This window comes from Hemitrygon akajei, chromosome 2, assembly GCF_048418815.1.
Source record: "Hemitrygon akajei chromosome 2, sHemAka1.3, whole genome shotgun sequence".
Taxonomy (NCBI): domain Eukaryota; kingdom Metazoa; phylum Chordata; class Chondrichthyes; order Myliobatiformes; family Dasyatidae; genus Hemitrygon; species Hemitrygon akajei.
Genome location: NC_133125.1, coordinates 23,106,555 through 23,124,873, shown reverse-complemented (window position 1 = coordinate 23,124,873; position 18,319 = coordinate 23,106,555). Strand labels below are relative to the sequence as shown.

General features: G+C 40.4%; 1 protein-coding gene across 12 annotated transcripts in view; it reads right to left on the bottom strand.

Annotated features, from left to right (window-relative positions):
• The window catches only part of apc (APC regulator of WNT signaling pathway), a 204,572-nt gene that overhangs the window by 140,456 nt on the left and 45,797 nt on the right, over positions 1-18,319 (bottom strand). For 4 of the 12 annotated variants that reach the window (XM_073068354.1, XM_073068361.1, XM_073068330.1 and 1 more), the window contains one exon: positions 17,126-17,320. The exons of the other annotated variants lie outside the window; for them this stretch is intronic. The gene's annotated coding sequence lies outside the window, so the exon portion shown is untranslated. The remainder of the gene's footprint in view (positions 1-17,125; positions 17,321-18,319) is intronic. 12 annotated transcript variants of the gene reach the window in all.

The window sequence follows — 18,319 nt, the reverse complement described above, 5'->3', positions numbered from 1 at the left end:
TAATGGCACAACAAAAATCCAAGTTGTCTCTTCAAACCATTCTTCCAAGTTTGGGTTTCATGATGCCAAAAATTCTTTTCTAAAGCCACATCATAGCCAGTGAAAATGCTGCTTTTCTGAACTATACTTAGGCTGAGAACTGAGGATGAACTAGTAGCAAAAATTAGGAATATGGAAGGAACTTTTAACAATTTTCACAACATCATAATGTTAAAAAGCCTGAGACAGTTGTAATACAAAAATTGCAAAACATAGTAGCTAAATTAATAACACTATAATAAACACAAGTTAAAATCTAGATAAACTTCAGTAATACTTTCTCTCATGAATACTGGCTAGGATATGAATTTTCACTGAACAAAGCTGTGATAGAATAACTTTTATAGTTTAAAGTTTCAAAATAAATGCAGCTCAGAAAAAAAGTACAAAAGCTTACATTTGATGGAATAAAATCCCCTTCAGCTCAAACACCATTTCCCACAGCTAACTTTTCTAAGTGACTTCTAAAATTTTTACCTTGGTGGAAAGTGACATGTATGACAATGCATGTAACACATCTGCAACTCCAGCTTTCACAACTATAGCTGTAATAGCTTATAGGGCTATTTTCATGCCAGGCTCTATCAATTTTTTAAAATATAATTCACCTACAAATTTTACCTTCACCACTAGTCTATTTCAACCTATTTATATTAGGTCAAAAAAATCAAACTGTTAAGGAAATCAGTGAATTGCACAGCATCTGTTGAGGCAAAGTTTCAGTAATGTTTTGGGTCAAGACTATTACAGGTTTGATTCTCTAATGCTCATTATGAAGTTGTTCATATTTTGAACAGATATGATGCAATTTGTTGATAAAAGAATCAAAATTGTCAGAGGATAGTGATGACTGCAGTGAAGACAAACATTTGACGCTGCTCTGAACTCTTATTTCAGATTCCCAATTTTCTCCACAAAACAAACATATACAAGCAAAACGGAAGATGAACATGTCCCTCAGGCTATTCTACCTTTCTAAAGAATTATGCCTGCAATCTCTCAAATTATCTCCTGTATCCCTTGACTTTCTCAACATCTAAAACTAAGTGATCTTAGTTCAGATATTTACAATATGGATATATAGCCAACATACTCCTAAGTCTTCAATCACTGGAAGGAAACTCAAATTATTCAGGACATAATTAGTAAGATTATTTCCAGTGTGAGATTTCAGTAAGAAAGTAATCAGCAGTCAGAAATTTCCATTTTCTTCCCTCCTATCAATGCAGCTGAAGAAACAAAAATGCTGAAGTTCAGTTCAAAACAGGGAAACAGAAATAAGTCAATGGAAGATGGATTTGGAGCAGTTGCATATAAAGTTAAAAGCATGGCATGACTTAATTGACAAGCACAAGTAGCTATATGGCATGATGACAGAATGCCTTAAGAGCGGGCTTGAATCAAAGAAAGGGAGAAAACAAACACAATATTAATAGCTACAATGTATTAAGGAAAAATAGGGACCAGAAAATTACTTGTGGACAGCAGCATCCATCATTAATACTATTCTGGGATTACTATGCTAGAAAGATGCACAGGAGAATTGCTGGGAACAATCAGCAGGATAGGCAACCATCTGTGGAAAGAAAAATAAGGTTGGTGTTCAAGGTCCGAGAACCTTTCTCAGAACAAGGAAAGAGAAATTAAGTTACTCTGAATTGCAGAGATGGTGGGGAAGGGAGGGAGAATAAAGTGAATACTCTGATAGGATGTGACCAAACAAGTAAATCTGACAGCTAGTAGCCTTTTTCTGCATTGTGTTACAAATAGCAGGGACATTCAATTTACCTTTTAGGTTACCAAGATCTACAAGTTTCAATTTTTGGGAGACAAGACCATGATATATAGGAGTAGAATTAGATCATTTGGCCCGTCAAGTCTGCTCTGCTATTTCATCATGGTTGATCCAAATTTTCTCGCAGCCCCAATCTCTTGCCTTCTTCCCATATCCCTTAATGCCCTGACCCTTCTGGAATCAATCAACTCTGCCTTAAATATACATAAAGACTTGGCCCCCACAGCTGCAGTAGCAAAGAATTCCACAGATTTTCCAATCTCTAGCTAAAGAAATTCCTCCTCATCTCCATTCACAAAGGACACCCCTCTATTCCAAGGCTGTATCCTCTGGTCTTAGACTATCCCACCAAAGGAAACATCCTCTCCACATCCACTCTATCAAAGCCTTTCACCATTCGATAGGTTTCAATGAGGTCATAGAACATAGAATAGTACAGCACATTACAGGCCCTTCAGCCCACAAGGTTGTGCCAACCCTCAAATCCTGCCTCCCATATAATCCCCCACCTTAATTTCCTCCATTTACCTGTCTAGTAGTCTCTTCAACTTCACTAGTGTATCTGCCTCCACCACTGACTCAGGCAGTGCATTCCACGCACCAACCACTTTCTGAGTGAAAAACCTTCCTCTAATATCCCCCTTGAACTTCCCTCCCCTTACCTTAAAGCCATGTCCTCTTGTACTGAGCAGTGGTGCCTTGGGGAAGAGGCGCTGGCTGTCCACTCTATCTATTCCTCTTAATATCTTGTACACCTTTATCATGTCTCGTCTCATCCTCCTTCTCTCCAAAGAGTAAAGCCCTAGCTCCCTTAATCTCTGATCATAATCCATACACTCTAAACCAGGCAGCATCCTGGTAAATCTCCTCTGTACCCGTTCCAATGCTTCCACATCCTTCCTATAGTGAGGCGACCAGAACTGAACACAGTTCTCCAAGTGTGGCCTAACTAGAGTTGTATAGAGCTGCATCATTACATCGCGTCTCTTAAACTCTATCCCTTGACTTATGAAAGCTAACACCCCATAAGCTTTCTTAACTACCCTATCTACCTGTGAGGCAACTTTCAGGGATCTGTGGACATGTACCCCCAGATCCCTCTGCTCCTCCATACTACCAAGTATCCTGCTATTTACTTTGCCTTGGAGTTTGTCCTTCCAGTGTACCACCTCACACTTGTCCGGGTTGAACTCCATCTGCCACTTCTCAGTCCACCTCTACATCCTATCAATGTCCCTCTACAATCTTCGACAATCTTCTATATCCACAACACCACCAACCTTTGTGTCATCTGCAAACTTACCAACCCACTCTTCTACCCCCACATCCAGGTCATTAATAAAAATCACGAAAAGTAGAGGTCTCAGAACAGATCCTTGTGGGACACCACCAGTCACAACCCTCCAATCTGAATGTACTCCCTCCACAACAACCCTCTGCCTTCTGCAGGCAAGCCGATTCTGAATCCACCTGGCCAAACTTCCTTGGATTCCATGCCTTCTGACTAAGTCTACCGTGTGGAACTTTGTCAAATGCCTTACTAAAATCCATGTAGATCACATCCACTGTACTATCCTCATCTATATGCCTGGCCACCTCCTGAAAGAACTCTACCAGGCTTGTTAGACACGATCTGCCCTTCACAAAGCCATGCTGACTGTCCCTGATCAGACCATGATTCTCTAAATGCCCACAGATCCTATCTCTACGAATCTTTTCCAACAGCTTTCACACCACATATGTAAGGCTCACTGGTCTATAATTACCCGGACTATCTCTACTACCTTTTTTGAACAAGGGGACAACACTCGCCTCCCTCCAATCCTCCAGTACCATTCCCATGGACAACGAGGACATAAAGATCCTAGCCAGCGGCTCAGCAATCTCTTCCCTCGCCTTGTGGAGCAGCCTGGGGAATATTCCATCAGGCCCCGGGGACTTATCTATCCTAATGTATTTTAACAACTCCAACACCTCCTCTCCCTTAATATCAACTTGCTCCAGAACATCAACCTCACTCACATTGTCCTCACCATCTTCAAGTTCCCTCTCATTGGTGAATACCAAAGAGAAGTATTCACTGAGGACCTCACTCACTTCCACAGCCTCCAGGCACATCTTCCCACTTCTATCTCTAATCGGTCCTACCTTCTCTCCTGTCATCCTTTTGTTCTTCACATAATTGAAGAATGCCTTGGGGTTTTCCTTTACCCTACTCGCCAAGGCCTTCTCATGCCCCCTTCTTGCTCTTCTCAGCCCCTTCTTAAGCTCCTTTCTTGCCACCCTATATTCCTCAATAGACCCATCTGATCCTTTCTTCCTAAACCTCATGTATGCTGCCTTCTTCCACCTGACTTGATTTTCCACCTCACTTGTCACTCATGGTTCTTTCACCCTACCATTCTTTATCTTCCTCACCGGGAGAAATTTATCCCTTACATCCTGCAAGAGATCCTTAAACATCGACCACATGTCCATAGTACATTTCCCTGCAAAAACACCATCCCAATTTACACCCACAAGTTCTAGCCTTATAGCCTTATAATTTGCCTTTCCCCAATTAAAAATTTTCCTGTCTTCTCTGATTCTATCCTTTTCCATGATAATGCTAAAGGTCAGGGAGTGGTGGTCACTGTCCCCCAGATGCTCACCCACTGACAGATCTGTGACCTGACCCGGTCGTTACCTAAAACTAGATCTAGTATGGCATTCCCCCTGTCACATACTGTGACAGGAATCCATCCTGGACACACTTAACAAACTCTGCCCCATCTAAACCCTTGGATTAGGTCACCCCTCAGTTTTCTAAATTCTAGTGAATACATGCCCAGAGCTATCAAAGGCTGTTCATAAGACAAGCCATTCAATCCTGGAATCATTTTCGTGAACCTCCTTTGAACCCTCTCCAGTTTCAGCACATCCTTTATAAGATAGAGGGCAAAAACTGCTCACAATACTCCAAGCGAGGCCTCACCAGTGCTTTATAAAGTCTCAACATTACATCCTTGCTTTTTATATTCTAGTCCTCCGGAAATGAATGCTAACATTGCATTTGCCTTCCCCACCACAGACTCAACCTCCAAATTAACCTTCAGGGAATCCTGCACAAGGACTCCCAAGTCCCCTTGCACCTCAGGTTTTTCATAATTTTTCTCCATTTATAAAATAGTCAAACCTTCATTTCTTCTACCGAAGTGCATAACCATACACTTCCTGACACTGTATTCCATTTGCCATTTCTTTGCCCTTTCTCCTAATCTGTTTCAACTCCTTCTGTAGCCTCTCTACTTCTTCAAAACAACTGGCCCCTCCACCTATCTTCGTATCATCTGCAAATGTTGCAATAAAGCCATTAATTCCACCATCTAAAATCACTGACATAATGTAAAAAGAATCGGTCCCAACACAGAGCCCGGTGAAACACCACTAGTCACCGGCAGCCAGCTAGAAAAGGCTCCCTTTATTCCCACTCTCTGCCTCCTGCCTATCAGCCACTGCTTGATCCCCACTAGTATCTTTCCTGTAATATCATGGGCTCGTAGCTTGTTAAGCAGTCTTACGTGTGGCACCTTGTCAAAGTCCTTCTGAAAATCCAAGTACACATCAATCAATTCTCCTTTGTCTATCCTGCTTGTTATTTCTTCAAAGAATTCCAACAGAATTGTCAGGCAAGATTTTCCCTTGAGGAGACCATGTTGACTACTGCCTATTTTATCATGTGCCTTCAAGGACCCGGAGACCTCATCCTTAATAATCAACTCCAACATCTTCCCAACCACTGAAGTCGGACTAACAGGCTTATAGTTTCCTTTACTCTGTCACTCTCCCTTCTTAAAAGAGTGGAGCAATATTTGCAATCTTCCAGTCTTCTAGAACCATTCCAGAATCTAATGATTCTTAAATGATCATAACGAATGCCTCTGCAATCTGTTCAGTCACCTCTTTCAGAACCCTGGTGTGTACACCATCTGGTCCAGGTGACTTATCTACCGTCAGACCTTTCAGGTTGCCAAGAACCTTCTCTCTAGTTATGGTAACTTCACACACTTTTCTTGCCCTCTGAGACCTGGAACTTCTACCATACTGCTAGAGTCTTCCACAGTTAAGATTGATGAAAAATACTAATTCTGTTTGTCCACTATTTCATTGTCCCCTATTACTACTCTCCAGTATCGTTCTCCAGAGGTCCAATATCCATTCTTGCCTCTCTTTTACACTTTATGTATCTGAAGAAACTTTTGGTATCCTCTTTAATTTTATTGGCTAGCTTATTTTCACATTCCATCTTTACCTTCTTAATTACTTTTTTTAGTTGCCTTCTGTTGGTTTTCAAAAGGTTGCCAATCCTCAAATTTCCTACTACTTTTTGCTCCATTTTCTGCTCTCTCTTAGGCTCTTATGTTGGCTTTGACTTCTCTTGTCAGCCACTGTAATGTCATCTTTCCTTTAAAATACTTCTTCCTCTTTGGGATGTATATATCTTATGCCTTCCAAATTGCTTCCAGAAATTCCAGCTATTGCTGCACTGCTGCCATCTCTGCCAGTGCTGTTTTCCAATTAATTCTGGCCAGCTCCTCTCTTCTGCATCTGTAATTCCCTTTACTCCACTGTAATACTAATACGTCTGACTTTAGTTTCTCCTTCTCAAATTTCAGGATGAGTTTGATCATTTTAAGATCACTTTCCCCAAAAGGTTCATCAACCTTAAGCTCTCTTATCAATTCTGGTTCATTGCACAACACCTAATCCAGAATAGCTGATCCTCTAGTGGGATCAACCACAAGCTGCTCTAAAAAAGTTATCTCGCAGGCACTCGAGAAATTCCCTTTCCTGTAATCCAGCAACAACCTGATTTTCCCAATCTACCTGCTTATTGAAGTCCTTCATGACATTGCCCTTTTGGCATGCATTTTAATCTCCCATTGTATTTTGTAGACCACATCTTTCCTACTGTATGGGGGCTGTATACAACTCCCATCAGGGTCTTTTTACCCTTGCAGTTCCTTAGCTCGATTCACAATGATTCAACACCTTCCAACCCTAAGCCACCTCTTTCTAATGATTTGATTTCATTTTTTATCAACAGAGCAATGTTGCCCCCTCTCCCTTGCTACTTATCTTTTTGATACAATGTGCATCATTGGACATTAAGCTCACAGCTATAATTTTTCCGCCATGATTCAGAGATGCCTATAACATCATACCTGCCAGTCTACAACTGTGCTGCAAGTTCATCTACCTTCTTCTGTATAGTGCGTGCATTCAAATATAACACCTTCAGTCCTGCATTCATCACCCTTTTTGTCCACTTTTTACACTGCAACTCATCCTGTTGACTGCAATTATGCCCTATCAATAGCCTTTCCTCACTACACATTGCCTCTGTTTATAAACCAGCTACCTCATCTTCAGCACTATTCTCTTCTGCGTTTCCTACAATACTTCTTGCATTGAAATATAGGCAGTTCAAGATACTAGTCGTACCATGCTCAACCTTTTGATTCCTGGCTTTGTCTGAGATCTTACCTACATCTGCCTCCACATCCTCTCCACTAACTGTTATGGCACTCTAGTTCCCATCCCGCTGCAATTCCAGTTTAAACCCCACAATGCAGTATTAACATACCTTCCCACAAGGATATTAGCTCCCCTCCAGTTCAGGTGCAAATCATCCCTTCTGTACAGGTCCCACTTTCCCTGGAAGGGAGCCCAATGATCCAAAAATCTTATGCCCTCTCTCCTACATTTACTCCTTATCCAAGCATTAACCTGTAAAAAACAGCATATTTCAGGCAAAATGCACTAACTTTACAGGATGAACAATGAAGCAATGCAAAACAATCTTATGAAACCAAGACGTCATAGTTTTCCTGCACTATCCTGAAAGATCCAATTGATGTTAATTAAAAGATTACAGTAGAAAATTTAAGTAGGATTAAGAAAAATGAGCTTCATTGTATCTCTAAAAGTCACCTGAAAGCAACCTAAATTCTATCTTTGAGGGAAGCAAAGGTGGAAATTGCAATGGCAATTTCTAGTTCTGTTCTAGATCCTATGAACCTCTTTGATATTTACACATCTCAAATTTTGATTGTTGTGTATTTAATATTTAAGTAATATTTGAGTAATATTGTAAATATATTGTTTGATTGTTCTTGTTATTTAAATAATTCATTACGGGTTATGTTGTATGCAAAAGTACGTGAATGGCATGTCCTCATCACCACGTCAGTAGTGCACATCTAGCTAAAGTAAATGTGAAACTGACACACGTTATCCCCGGGCTCTCGACTTTTACTTTCAAGAACTTTTATATTTTGGATTTACAAGACATAACAGTGGCGACAAGGAAGATATAAACTAACCCAAGATGACTATCCCGTGGTTGAAGTGCAACTTGGTGTTAAGAATTTTTTAAAAATGCAGAGCATGAAACCATTGAGTTTTTTTAAAAATGCAGAGCATGAAACCATTGAGTTTACAAAAAAGTGCAGCATGTGCTCCTTCAGGAAGGGACAGAGACTACTAAGTTTATAAAAATACAGAAAATGGGTGAATTCACAGGTTCATGAACAATGAGTATTGGGTGATAATCATAAATTAAAACAAAGCAGAAATGGTTGGCTACAGTGGAAAGACAGATGCATTTGACTGCATAACTAAATGAATTGAGCAGTATTTTAAAGCAAATATAACAGCCAATGGAAAGAGAGTGTCAATTAATGCAAAAGTTAAAAAAATATACAGTTTGCTTAGAAGTTTGACTGCTCCAACAAAAACAGCTGGCATAAGCTTTGCTGATATTGTGAAAGTAATTCAGAAACATTTAGAATTCAGACGATTATTGATTGCAGAACGCCTTAGGTTTCATAAGCGGAATCAAAAGGAAGGGGAATCTATTTCAGCATACATGGATGAACTGAAGAGATTGTCTGAACATTGTCAGTTCAGTGATGGACTTAACAATGCACTGAGGGACCGATTAGTTTGTGGAATCTTACAAGAAAGCATTCAAAGCAATCTCACAAGAATGGATCCTAAATGAAGTACTAAAAATCACTATCAAAACAAAAGGCATGCAGGGATGCAACTGAGTTGCAGTCAGGAATGAAAGTGAGCATGAACAAAATTGCCATCTCTAAACAGAAACCAGATTGGCCAAACAAATTATGTTATCAATGAGGCAGGGGCTCATGTGTACCGGACCAATGCAGATTTAAAGGCAATATTTTCAGAAAATGCAACAAAGTAAAACACACACAAATAGAATGTTGGGCAGACAAATATAAATGGACTGCACAGGGAAGAGAAAAAATATTTTTAAAAATCAAGCTGCAGTTTCAAAAAGAGCACGGATCTGCATGCTGTTGATGAAAAGTCTTATAATGATGAGGATGAAAGAGGATTGCGTAGCCATGAGATTTACAATGTGAAAACTAACAACAGACAAGCAATATGGCTTACGCCAGAAGTGAATGGCAAATTAATTAAAAAGGAATTGGACGCTGCCTTGCAACAGACACAAAACACTGGAGAAACTCAGCAGGCCAGGCTGAAACATTGACTGTATTCTTTTCCTGGATGCTGCCTGGCCTGCTGAGTTCCTCCAGCATCTTGTACGTGTTGCTCAGATTTCCAGCATCTGTAGATTTTCTCTTGTTTGTGATTGGACACTGCCTTGGCGGTTTCAGTCATTCCATTTCAAAAAGGTATTTCAAAAATACTGAACTAAAGCCTGCAGACATCCAAAGAACTTAGACTGGATAAAAGATCATTCCCATGGGTTTGACGTTTGTAACGGTTAAGTACAACAAGTCACATTGGGCTTGAAGATGGTAAAAAAATCAGGAGGGCCAGCATTGTGGGGGTGTGATTGGCTGAGACAATTACAACTTGATTGGAGGTCTAGCATCATTTGCATACCACCTCTGCTGTAATAGAGTCAACTGAAAGTGAATTAAGAAAGGTACTGGACAATACCACAAAGGGTAAAATATTGTCAAATGAAAATGCCACACCCATGTTTTACAAAATCAACCTGGTTTCGTATACCAACCATGATGAAGCAGTCAGTCAAGCTAGATCACATGGAGGCTGAAGGAACTCTTTCCAAGGTTGAGTAGAGCCATGGGCAACACCAGTGGTCCCAGTAGGCAAGAAAAATGTGTCAGTCAGGATCTGTGGTGATTTTAAGATCACTATCAAACAAGAAATGATAGTAGATCAATACCCACTGCCCAGGAAAGAGCATATCATTGCAAACTTTTCTGGAGGAAAACACTTCAGCAAAGTAGACTTAGATGATGCCTACCTGCAGATGGAGATGGAAGAAGAATCCATAATAGGCTTATTTTTGGAGTAACATCTGCATCTGCACTCTGACAGAAAGCTATGGACGAGGTGCTACAAGGCTGTCCAGGCATGCAGTGTTACCTGGGTGACATCACTTTTACTGGTAAAGACGACAAGGAACATCTCCGAAATCTCAAAAATGTTAAAAAGAACAGAAGATTACAGACTCAGAGTATGACGAAACAAGTGTTTTTTTTTAAAATGAAGCATCACTTACTGTGGTCACAGCATTGATGCACAAGTATGCTGAGAAAATTCAAGCAGCGGTGGATTCCCCAAGACCAAAGGACATGTCAAAGGTGTGGTCCTTCTCAGGATTTGTCAATTACTACAACAGGTTCCTGCCAAACCTGACTTCTGTGCTCCACCCCTTGAACTCATTATTACAGATCAGAAAGAAATGTCAATGGACAAAGCAGCGTAAGGTGGCTTTCAAAAACGTAAAGGAAATTATGATGGCAGACAGTGTACTCATATATTATGATCCACATCATTTAGTGAAGCTTGTGTGTGACACCTCACCTTATGGTATAGGTGTAGTCATGTCACATGTTATGAGTGGTGGAAGTGAACACCCTAAAGCCTTTGCGTCACATTCCTTTAACACTGCAGAGAAAAATTACACACAGATTAACAGAGAGGCCTTGAGTCTGGTTTGGGGTGCAAAGCAGTTCAACCAGTACCTGTATGGGAGAGAGTTATCCTCATAACTGATCACACACACTAGTATCCATAGAAGCAGCACAAATACAGAAATAAGTTCCATTTCTTTGGGGACACAACTACAAGATCAAATTCAGGAGGACAACTAGCCATGGTAAAGCTGATGAATTGTCCTGTTTACCCTTGGAAAAGGAAGTAGTTGAAAAAATTTACAAAGGAGGACACACCTGTTGACAATATTTTCCCCAAATGCAAACCAAAAGTCTCCCTATTATGGCAGATGATCCGAAGAGAAACTAGAAAAGACTCCATGTTGTCCCAGGTCTATGTGGCAACCTAAAATGGCTGGAATATGCAACAGTAAACCCTCTTCATCCATCTGTACCAGTGCTGGGATGAACTTGCCCTTGATGGAAGTTGTCTTATGTGGGGATTGAGAGTTGTTGTACCATCCAAGCTGAGAGCTAAAGTGTTGGAGGAGCTACACGCCTGTCATCTAGGTGTGGTCAAAATGAAAGCATTGGCTCAAAGCTTTGTCTAGTGGTCTGGAATAGATTATCAGATCAAGCAATATGCCATGCACTGTTCATGATGCCAAAACGTCCAGAGAATGCAAAGAGTAGCACCTCTCCATCCCTGGCAATGGCATGCAGTGGAATGGCAGAGAATTCATGTGGATTTTGCTGGATCAATCACAGGCACAAATTTCTTGGTAGTGGTGGATACAGCTGCAAAGTGGCCAGAAGTGTTTCTAATAGCCTCCACTACAGCCTCGCACACAGTTAAGAAGCCTCTACTCAAGAACTGGTGTTCCAGAACACTTAGTCAGTGACAGTGGAACACAGTTTGTTGTAGAGCAGTTTAGGCATTCCAGAAAGTGAATGAAATAAGACATATATCTGCACCATACCATCCAGCTACAAATGGCTTGGCAGAAAGGGTTGCCCAGAGTCTAAAAAATGCACTACAAGTAATGTCAGCAGAACACACTACATTAACACTGAATCAGAAGCTTGTCAATTTCCTCCTTCTATATCACAATGCAGGAAATTCCACAACCAACAACTCACCTGTTATGCTATTCCTGGGTCATCCCTTGTGCTCAAGCTTGAATCTCTTCATTCACAGGAGTATGCAGGACAAACAGCTGAGACAAACTGAGGGTTCATCAAACAAGGAGGTTCAACATTTCACTCCTGGACAGGCAGTCCTGGTGAGGGACGACAGAGGTGACCAAAAGTGTGTACTCTTAATGATTGAGAGCAGTACTGGACCACTCTCCTAAACAGTGAAGATTGCATCTGATATCATCTGGAGACAACAAATCAATCAGTTGAGGAGAGCAGAATCAATTGTTAGAGAAGAAAGGTGGCCAGAGCTGTCAGACCCACTTCCTGCAGTCCAGAATCAACTCCTACAACCAGAAGATGCCAACAGCAGCACCTCTCCATCCCTGGCAATGGCCTGCACTGCCCCAGCAGAGGATTCACGAGGATTTTGCTGGATCAGTCACGGACACAAATTTCACAGACCCCAGAACCTAAGATTGTTTTGCAGCCAAAATCTCACCTGCCAAGCAGAATGATCCCCCTCATCAGGAAAGATATTCCACCAAAGTAAGAAAGCCTTGAAAGTGATTAAATCTTTAGGCCTCAATGGGACAATTTAAAATTTACTACGCTGTGGATAGTGGTTGTATTATGTTGTTGTGCGTGTGTGCGCGCACATTGATATGCATTCTATATTGAGCACAGTATACTGAGTTTTTAGCTAAAGCAGGGAGGAGTGTTGTGTATTTAATATTTCAGTAATATTGTAAATATATTTGATTAAGCATTCTTGTTAATTTAAGTAATTCATTATGGGTTATTTGTGAAAGTTTGTGGAAGTATGTGAATGGCATACAACTTCATGCCACCACGTCAAGTGTTTGTCCACTAAAGCAATAACAAGATTATGACATGTTAGCCAAAGGCTCCTGTTTTTATTTCTCTTTTAATCACTTTTACGTTTTAGACTTACAAAACTTAACGCTGGTGTCTTGAATATTCCCAAATTTAGCACTACGACTGATTTCCTTTCCTAAGGCTTCCTGTTTCTCTAGCTATTCCATTAAGATGCTCCTGAAACTTCTCTTTGACCAAATTCTTGTTTTTCAGGTGTTCTGGTACAAATTTCTATAATGTTTCTTTGAAACACCTTAGAACATTAGCCTTTTTAAGCATGCTAGATAAATAAAAGCAATGGTACAGAAATACTGTATTGTGCATGTATCCTTGGAATGTTATGACTTCAGTTCAGCCATATACATCTCATCAGCCAGTTTAAAAGTGTTGCAAGAACAATAAGCTTAGTAATATTTACTTTTAATATGCAATGGTCACTATTTATACTTAACTGAAATCTCACAAGTTATAGTACCAATATGGAGCATCTCCATCACATAGAGAAGTGCAAATATAAGTATTCCTCCACAATCCATCAGCTCCCACTAGCACAGTTGCTAATATTAGTTCCTTAAAAGTTTCTTCAAATCATATCTGTCATAAATTTAATTCCCGGCAATAACTAGCAACATGTTCAACAAGGAACAACTGCAGAAGTACCAACCTACATACTGGTACTACAGTCATAAACTTTTGCCTAGAGTCCTTAAGCATTTAATTAAATTGATGATTGAAAGCAACAAAATGGCAACAGTGAACAAGCAGGAACAGCAATTAAGCCAGGTAAGTGCTGTGGAAAAAAAAAATTAGCTCAGACCCTCAGAGCACAATGGCCTTTTCATACGACACAAGAGCAGGGATTGCTTGGTCATTCTGTGGCTGAAAAGTGGGATTTCAGACACAGAAAATATTTACAAAAAATGCAAAAAAAGTTAATCTTATCTTATTTTTTATACTTTCAATAGTAACCTTGAAAGCTTTCACAAAATTGATATTGGAGCTGTCCAGGTAAACTGCATATTTACAGTTTTCTACAACAGTGTCCACCAAATCCTTTTTAAAACTGATCTTGGAATATGGGAATTCAACGTACAAGTTTCAATTCACTGGGTAAAAATTCACAGTTCAAAATTAAAGATTTTTTTTGCTTATATGGAATTTAAAAATCTAAGTTGAGCACAAAAGCACTCAAATTAAAAATACATTTTTATGAAAACAAGGAAGCTTTTTCGAACTGGAATTCTTTAAAATTGCTTCAGTTGAAACAGTAGAATTTTTGTCAGCATTGCCCTGCAATGCATTTAACAGAAACTGGTGGGAAATACTCTCTGGAATGCTTCCAATAACCAAATTTTCATCAGACACACAGAGTAACAAAATTCCCACATTATCATGCAAGTACTGCATTGTACAGAAAAACGCAAGGTACGTTCCACAGGAATTAATGCGTGAACAATTAAATTGTCTCCATTTTGCAACTGCTTAAACAACACCTCATTAACTTGACAACAGCTGGTAGTATAGCAAATACAATTTTTCCTTCATAGCCTTAAGAAAATTTAATTAAGCATCTCCAATGACAATAAAAATGCTGAACACCTATTTATCACTAATTCTAATCATTGTAAATCATCCATTTTAAGTACCTTTTTTAAACAGATATTAAACATTATTATTGATGTCATTACTAAGTATTCATATCTAAAATTAATTTATCACCATATTATTGAAGCCAACTAACTTTTCATAAGGAAAGTACACTTAACCACACTAATTAAATAATATAATTATTCTAATGTAAGGAAAAAGTAGAAGTGATTGTCAGATGTGTTCTACATTAATCAGCAAGAGGCAAATCTTTTTTACAAATAACCAACTCCATCTCCGGTGCAGCCAGCTATAAGAACAATTATAAATGGCTAACTCCTGTTCCAAATGAATATAATCACAGTTTAAAGAATTCAATCTACTTTTTCAAGTTTGATATTCCTTGCAACTATTTTATTATTTTATTGCAGATTTAGCCATCAGATTGAAAACCTCTCAAGGTCTCTCCATTGTTATCTGACATTTTCCCCTTATCAGAAAATGATCATCAATATGTGAAGCAAATCCTTATAGATATTTGGCAAAGAATGCACTTCTTCAGTCTGAAGGGAGAATATTCTGGAAATTAGGACAAATTGGTAGAGACTGGGTACAAAAAGGGTGGCATCACTTTACTAGGGATGTATTTACAAATCACTTAACAGTCAAAGGAGATCAATGATCAGATATGTAGGGAATAACAAAAGATGCATTAAAAAATAGGATAATAGTACGAGGGAAACTTTCCAAAATATTAGCAGGGACTACACGGGCTTAGAGGGAGCTAAGTCTTTGAGGTATAGCCAGGAGGGTTTCTTGACATAATATGCAAATATGCCAATGGGGAAAGGAGCATTTACTGGATCTTGTCTTGAGAAAATGCAGCTTGTCAGGAGGATGGAGTGTCAATGGGGAGCATTTTAGAGATGGTAATCATAACTCCATGTGTTTCAAAGAGGAAATGGAAAAAGGTATGGAAATACCAGGTATAAAAGGTCTTAAATAGGGGGAAGGCCAATTTCATTAAAATAAGACAGGCCAGGAGCATCTAGTTGCAATTAATTCCAATGATTATGAATCATAGTGGGAAGCATTCAAAGGAAAAAAGGTACAGTGAGAGAAGGCTAAAGATAACAAGTACAAGAACTCTGGATGTTGAAAGATATCAAAGATTGAATGAACAGAAAAGCAGCCGCATATAGCGGTATAGTGAGGCCCATTAAGAATGGACACAAGTAGGGAGACATTTAAAAAGAAAATGAGACAAATAAAAGAAAAATTACTTGCAGGCAAAGTTAAGTCCAAAGGTGATTTATGTGCATGTTAAGGACAAAAGAATAATCAGGGAAAAATTTGGGTCCATTTGAGGTAATAGGAGCAACCTGTGTGAGAATCAGTATGACTAGACAGTCCTAAATTCATCGTGATTTACAAATTAAATGTACTTTATAGCTGGATAACTCAGTGAAAAGGAAAGTTACCACAAATGGGATTACTCAATGCCATAGCAAACTTAAAGGTGGATCAATGCCCAGGACCGGAGAGCATTTACTCTGGCTTCTGGGAGGCTGGACATGAGATATTGGATAACCAGTGGATTATAAACCTGGTACCCCTTTTCAAGTCTGGCAATTTCAGACATGCAAGCCCAACATCAGTAGTAGGGAAGTTATTGGAGGGATTACAGGATTCCCCCGCTATTCGAAGGTAGAGCATTCCTATGAAATGGTTCGTAAGCCAGAATGTTGTAAAGTGAAGAAGCAATTACCATTTATTCATATGGGAAAAATTTGTGAGCGTTCACAGATCCAAAAAGTAACCTATCAAATCATGCCAAATAACACATAAAACCTAAAATAACAGTAACATATAGTAAAAGCAGGAATGATCTGATAAATATACAGTCTATATAACGTAGGAATACTTTTCTACAATTATTGTAGCACTGTCCACCGCAGCGAAAATTTCAGCAGCACTCGGGGCAGAAACACACGGTGCAAGTGCTCCCGGCAGAAACACACGGTGCAAGTGCTCCCGGCAGAAACACACGGCGCAAGTGCACCCGGCAGAAACACATGGCTCAAGTGCTCCCGGCAGAAACACACGGCGCAAGTGCTCCCGGCAGAAACACATGGCGCAAGTGCTCCCGGCAGAAACACACGGCGCAAGTGCTCCCGGCAGAAACACGGTGCAAGTGCTCCCGGCAGAAACACGGTGCAAGTGCTCCCGGCAGAAACACGGTGCAAGTGCTCCCGGCAGAAACACACGGCGCAAGTGCTCCCGGCAGAAACACGGTGCAAGTGCTCCCGGCAGAAACACGGTGCAAGTGCTCCCGGCAGAAACACGGTGCAAGTGCTCCCGGCAGAAACACGGTGCAAGTGCTCCCGGCAGACACACGGTGCAAGTGCTCCCGGCAGAAACACACGGTGCAAGTGCTCCCGGCAGAAACACACGGTGCAAGTGCTCCTGGCAGAAACACGGTGCAAGTGCTCCTGGCAGAAACACGGTGCAAGTGCTCCCGGCAGAAACACACAGCTCAAGTGCTCCCGGCAGAAACACACAGCTCAAGTGCTCACGGCAGAAACACACGGTGCAAGTGCTCCCGGCAGAAACACGGTGCAAATGCTCCCGGCAGAAGCACTTTTTCCAGTAACCTTTAAGCTATGAAGCTACCGAATAACACATAAAAATATACAGCCTATATAAAGTAGAAATAATGTATGCCCAGTGTAGTTTCACTTACCGGAATCGGGAAGACAGCAAACACACTGATGATGGTGTGTCAGGCTGAGTCCTCGGAGGTTGGGGTGGTGGGACACTGGGGTGTCATCTCATCATCGTCTGTTTTCATCAGGGCAGGTAGGTCACTTTCTTCTATGTCTGCCTGCCTCAATGTCGAAGGTCGAGTTTCGTTGTCTGCTGTGGCTGATGTGGAAGGCTTGAAAAACGACAGTATGCTTCACTGTTTAGCTTCGCAAATTTTTCTATCATACAGTTCTTTGTAAGCACTCAAACCATCCTGCAAACCTGCCCTAAACCTACATACCCTTTCAAAATTAAAGTCATATTTTTCTGCAATCATTGCAGCATTGTCAATTGCAGCAAAAATCTCATGCAATTGCTTCCCGTCCAGTTCCTGGACGTCTTCACTTTCGGGCTGTTCGCTACTGCTTTCAGCTTCATTTGATATCCTTTCCTCTTCATCAGCTCTTCATCTGTCAGTTCTTGGTCATGGGATGCCAAAACCTCTTCAACATCATCTTCATCAACTTCCACAAACCCTTAGCCAAACTCACTATATCCTTACTTCGTTCACCACAATCGAAACGCTTAATTATGTCTAGTTTTACGCTAAGTGTAACACCCTTACGTGCTCTTTTAGGCTTTTCCAATACCTTAGAACTCATCTTGCTAACGGATGCACAAAATAAATCGACATAAAGCACAGATGCTCACAGGCACGTGTTTAAGCAATGCCAGCTAGAATGCAGTTCCGAGGGAGGAGCTAGTCTGCTCGACGCACGCTGCCTTTTTCATAACAGTGAAAACACCTTCTGTTAGCGAAAACAAGTACAGGTTTCCCCTGCTATTCAAAGGTAGAGCGTTCCTATGAAATGGTTCGTAAGCCGGAATATCGTAAAGTGAAGAAGCAATTACCATTTATTTATATGGGAAAAACTCATGAGCATTCGCAGACCCAAAAAGAAACCTATCAAATCATGCCAAATAACACATAAAACCTAAAATAACAGTAACATATAGTAAAAGCAGGAATGATCTGATAAATACACAGCCTATATAACATAGGAATACTTTTCTACAATTATTGCAGCACTGTCCGCCGCAGTGAAAATTTCATGCAAGAGCTCTCAGCAGCACTCGTGGCAAAAACACATGGCGCAAGGCACTCCCGGCAGAAACACACGGCGCAAGCGCT